Consider the following 5,677-nt stretch of genomic DNA (forward strand, 5'->3'; position numbering starts at 1 on the left):
AAAATCTGGAGTGTGGAGCATTATTTTAAAAATTCGATAATAATGGTCAAATATGCATAGAGCAAGCACAATACTTGCCCATGTCCATGATGAGTAGAATTTATTTATTTATTTAAAAATAAATCCATTTAGAACAGATGAAAATATATGATTACGACATTAAGAAAAAGAACAAACCTCTCCACCTGATTAAGGTTCTGGAAGTTGCTCTTTTATCCAGACCAAACCCCAGGGAAGAAAAAGGAAAGATGTGAAGAAAAAAAAATAAAAGAAAGTAAAATGATGGCTTGCGGCACTATGACTAAGTGTGTGGTTGTGCGTCAGTGGACGCTAATGAATTGGCAATGTCAGCAGTGTGAACTGAAGATCCCGGCAGTGGGGACGTACTTAGTGGTTGTGCTGAAGCATGTCAGCAGACGAGGCCCAGCGAGCTCGTACGACAGAAATGAGAGAATGAGAGAGTGAGAGGAAGAGACACACACACACACAGTTGTTTTTATATCTTAGTGAGGACACATAACAGACATAATGCATTCCCCAGTCCCTTACCCTAACCTTAACCCTCACAACTAAGTGTCCAACCCCAACTTAAACCCAATTCTAACCCTAAAACCAAATCTTACCCCTGAACAAGGCCTTTACAGTTGTGGGGCCAGACAAAATGTCCTCACACAGATAGGTTTGTATGTTTTTGTGGACCTCACAAAGATATAAATATCTGCACACACACACACACACACACAGAGATAGAAAGGGGAGAGTGAGGGAGAGAGGGAGTAAAAGAAGCAGCGACAGCAAAGGCCTCATCAGCCACATTTGATAAGATCAGCTCGCTCTCCTGGTCTCAAGGATGTAGGATTTCTCTCCACCTGCTCAACTTATCACTCTGTCACACACTCACACTGGAGATTACCTCTCATAATTTGCTGTTGTATCAGGCGCCAGAAACACTCTCTCTCTCTCTCTCTCGCGCTCTCACACCGTCATTTTAAAGCAAAGTAAGGATATATTTTCTCCCTCCGTCCCTTCTCTCCCCCTCTTCCCTTCCAGCCTTCATGGCCTCCTTTCCCCTGTCTCCTCCTCTCACACGCCACCAAACCTCTTCCTTGTCCTTCCTTGCCTCACGCTTGAGGGCAAACAGCTCACCAAAGTAGCTGGACGCTTCGCACGCTGACAAACGGTCATTTAAAAAGGCCGACCTGTCACGCAGACAGCACAGCACACGGCAGTGCGGAGACGGATGAAAGGAAAATATACTCAAGGTAAAGGAGACAAATGATCGGGGTGAGCTGAGTGGGAAGATGAAGCGGGAGGAGATGAAGACTCATTGGAGGAAAGGCAGTGAAGGTTCCTGACTCAAGCCTCTCTATGTTTTGTCGGTTTATTTGAATCGATGCACGTGGCTGATTTCATATCTGTGAGTTGGCATGAGTCCGTATAACTCAAAATAATCATTTCAAAGGAGTTCATCTAAGCACATAAATAAACAAATGAATAAATTATTTGGTAAATTAATCCATCATCCATCCGTGTTAAACCAAATAAACTGAACTCAAGGGATGTAAAATCACCTGACAAAGTGTTTCCCCTGTCACATTTTTTTTAATCTAATCTAATTTAGTGGTCGTCTACTGGGCTTCTATTTTCCTCTGAATAACTGACATCATGTTCTATTGTGGGTTAATTTTCCCACAAACTTCCATTTTAAACTCAGATTATTATTAACCTTTTGTTTAACCAGATAGAAAAATGCGATTGAAATCTTTGACCTGGCCGAGAGGTCAGCAGCACACGTCACAGTAAATATTCCAGATTGAGGAGACAGGTGACAAACAATGATTTTTGACAAAAACAATAATTTAACAGTGTTGGCTTGACATTTAAGAGGTCACAGTGATAAATTACAAACACAGGCACACAGTTTGTAATTTAACGGTTCCCTGTTGTCTGTCTAATAAGAACGAACAGGATGTGGAAGAGGAATCAGCTCAGTCCGGAGAGAGCGGCAAAGCTCAATGCTCTTTTCCTTATTTCTGTTCTAACATGAGGAACATGGAGAAATTCACATGAATGAAGAGCATAGTGGCTTTGAGTTCTTTGATGAAAAGTATGCAAATATAAAGGCACTAAGGCAAGCGCCTAGATTAGTAACAGTCAGTGTCTGCGTACACTCAGAGAAAAACATTCAGCTTTATCATAAAGTTCACAGTGAGTCGACAAAAAACAGTGACAAATCTCAGGTCACTGTGATAAACAGGGTTCAAAGACTGAAGAAACATCACCATGATCTAGTAGCGGCAGAAAGGTTGCAGATACTAAAAGTTGTCTTGCTTTGAGCGAGAAGCAGGATTTATTTCTGTAATAGAAACCAAGCTTTAGCCTGAGCTTAGCTACCAACCTTGCAATGTGTGCTTTAAAAGAGAGCTTACAGTCAATAAGAAAACCCAGGCACTTATAGTTTGAAACTAGTTCTATAGGTTAACTTCATCCATCCATCTTCTACTGCTTTATCCTCCAGCATCAGTCCGACAGTCCATCACAGGGCCACATAAGGGAAGTTAAAATGGATGGAATGTTCTCTTACCATCAGTTTTCAGGTTTTATCTGCATTTTAGTTTTTGCAGATGAGACTTAGTTACTGCTGGTTAGCCTTATCCAGCTAAACGTATAGGTGTCCTTTTAATTTTCACCCCTGCTCTGTCAAAGGTCTGTGCACGGCACTGTTCACTTTAGACACTTTAATGTTCACTTTTCCAATAACTTTTCCAATAACTGATGTGTGCTGCCACCTTGTGGTCATATGGAGGTCACCGGATAAGCATTAGCATTGCTATGTGACACTATATTTTTCAGTGTATAGGGTATAGTATTTTTGAGGTTAATCTGCAAAGCCGTTATTTTGAAGGTGACATAGACCGGAAGCTCCAATTAACGCTGCGTTTTTGTGTGTATCTGCGTCATTACCTCGTTTATGAAACCCTAAAGTTTCAGAACAAACAGTTCAGCCACTGCTGAGAAAATAGTGTTGTATTGTTTTCCTGGGCTCTGCGAAGCGGATCGACACTTCCTTAATTTGATGTCGTCATCAGAAATCCTCACCACCGTAGCGCCTCCCGGTGCGGGCACTAGTCCGGGCACATCCGGTTGCGTACATTCAACCGCAGAAGAAGAAGAAGAACTAGTCTCGTTGTAGCTGCTGAGATGCAGAGCATCCACCGTGCCAGAGGGGGAGCTGTGTATCTGAGCGCTGGCCTATCTATTACGTCACTTCCAGGTACTTGGCCAATCACAGGACAGTAGGAAAGCTCTCGTTGGCTGGCCAATCACAGCAACTGTTTGGTCTGAAACAGCGCGGCTGACGAGAGCGTCAGCGAGGAGATATTTTGATCGGCTCGTTTGCAGCGATTAGGAGGTTTTTAATCATGAAAACAAGTTAATATATGTAAGTAGACCTCCATAACTAACATATATGTGTGATACAAGCATTCTATGTCGCCTTTAATATACAGCAATAATAATAAACACATTTGTATAGAGCAATTTTAGTTCAGGGGCCACATGGGCCGGACCAGTATCAAATAATAGCAAAATAACCTACAAACAAGAGCTCAAGTATCTTTTTACAAAACATGTGTAACCAGTATGAAAAATCAGGTTACTAGCCCTGTATATGTTATCTAGACATCCTTAGTATAACCCTGTAGGGGGCAGTGTTTCCCCAAGAGTGTTTGTTTCCCGTGATCCTAAGTGAGGTATCGCATGAAGTCTGGACTTGTATGCGACGTCACTTTCATTCAGATAGGAGGAGATAATTGAAGACACGAGGGAAGCGATAGCAAACAAAAAGCATACAGCTGCAGATGAAGAAACTGTGAGCTGAGGATAACTTCCATTTATGGGAATTTATGCTGATGGAATCTCCGGTGAGTTAGCACAGTGTTAGCCGGCTGTTCGCTAGCTGCTCTGAAGACAAAAATGTATATATTGTGCTATTAACTGGGTATAAGTTAGTCTACATGGTTCAATAAATGTCATATGTTGGTTATCAATGTTTTTTCTATGACTGTTATGCACTTAATATTGTAATTTAATGTTTAAGAAAAGATCGCTAGCTTAATGCTAATCGCTAGCGATATGATATTCGCTAGCTATATGCTAATCGCTAATGATAGTTACTAATTTCTTTGTTGTTATGCTTAGCTCATGCTAATATTGAGTTAGATATGGATTAGATGTGTTGCAATGAGAATATGCGTTTCATTTAGTTATTGTGCTATTAGAATCATTAATGTTGTGTTATTAGCCACTGCAATGGATGATATTGCCATTAAGGTGTGGCATATTTCATTTTCTATTGACAAATTACACTGTTTGTATACAAAATGTAGTTCAATTGATGTGAAACAGTTAAAATATTAAAAGGATGGATTAAACAAGCTTAAAATTGATGAAACAAGACAAATAGAGGTTAAAAAGGATGCATAAATTATGTATCAGTTTGTTACCATAAAATTATTTTGTAATTCATGAACAATTGGTTACGTTTATGGTTAAAACTAATTGTTTTAATTACTAATAGTCGTCTTTTAACATGCATATGTATTTCATGCATATAACTGGGAAATATTGAAAACTCATAAATGAACTGAGACAGAATCAGATGAATAAACTTACAATTTTACACTACTTGTGTAGGTTGTTTTTTTTTGCCAAAGCAATAGAGAGAGAAGACTTCGATGGCGAGCCAGCCCAGTGATTCTGAGAAAGAGAGAGAGTTCGAGATACGGTGTGGCCAGCCGTAGAACCCATCTTGACGAATCCAGATCATCTGAACTACAATCCTTGAAGACTTCAGATCATCTTACATATTCTTCATACAGATAAGACACACTTACTCCTCACCTGCCCGGGTAGTAGTAGCAGCATTTGACATAAACACAAAACACTTACACACACATTTGGGATCCCTCTTTTCTTTTATCTATTTGTTTTCCTCTTTTATTTGGAAATGGGACTTCGAGTTGAAAGCTCGAACTAAATGGACCCTTGGTTTTCTTTATTTGGTGGCGCCTTATTTTCTTTTGTGTAAATGCACAGCCAAGCTGTCAATGTTAATTGATTGTTGTGCACTGACATTAAAGTGTCGTCTGTTCAATTCATACGTGCACCCACTCCTCTTTGTGAGTAACTTTCTGTGCAACTCCTACCGGACCTAGAGCGATGTGAGTATCACTTAACCTAAAAAGTTAGGACCAAGGGTGCTACACATGGTTTTCTTGTGAAAAGTAATTGCAACTTTAACAATATTATGCTTAGGTTTACCATTTACACGTGTGCGTTACAACTTGTGGATCTAAAAGAGCACAAAACGTTTAGTTTCAAGTATCTGGAACTGATAAATATAGTTTTTTTTTTCAAAAATTCATCCCACGGGCCGGATTGGACTCTCCGACTGAAGGAAAGAAACTGGAGGGTAAGAAGTGACTGAGTTGATGTTCCTTGTGAAATATTAGTGCAGTAAGACGTTGAGTTGTCACACAAACAAATACAAATACACACAGATTCCACACTCTGTTGGCTGCTAACAACAGTGGAACAAACCTATATCCTCTCTGTGTTTCTGTCTGAATGCATAGCGTATCTTCAGATTTACAGATGTTGCAACGGTTGACCTTCA

The 5,677-nt window shown here is 40.0% G+C and overlaps 1 long non-coding RNA gene across 1 annotated transcript; it reads left to right on the plus strand.

Moving 5' to 3' along the window:
* The first annotated feature begins 3,675 nt into the window (after positions 1–3,675).
* Positions 3,676–5,159, plus strand: LOC131471682 (uncharacterized). The gene is made up of 2 exons (XR_009242014.1): positions 3,676–3,923; positions 4,696–5,159. It is a non-coding gene; the product is annotated as an uncharacterized LOC131471682 (long non-coding RNA).
* The last annotated feature ends 518 nt before the right edge of the window (positions 5,160–5,677 follow it).

Source organism: Solea solea, chromosome 13 (genome assembly GCF_958295425.1).
Source record: "Solea solea chromosome 13, fSolSol10.1, whole genome shotgun sequence".
Classification (NCBI taxonomy): domain Eukaryota; kingdom Metazoa; phylum Chordata; class Actinopteri; order Pleuronectiformes; family Soleidae; genus Solea; species Solea solea.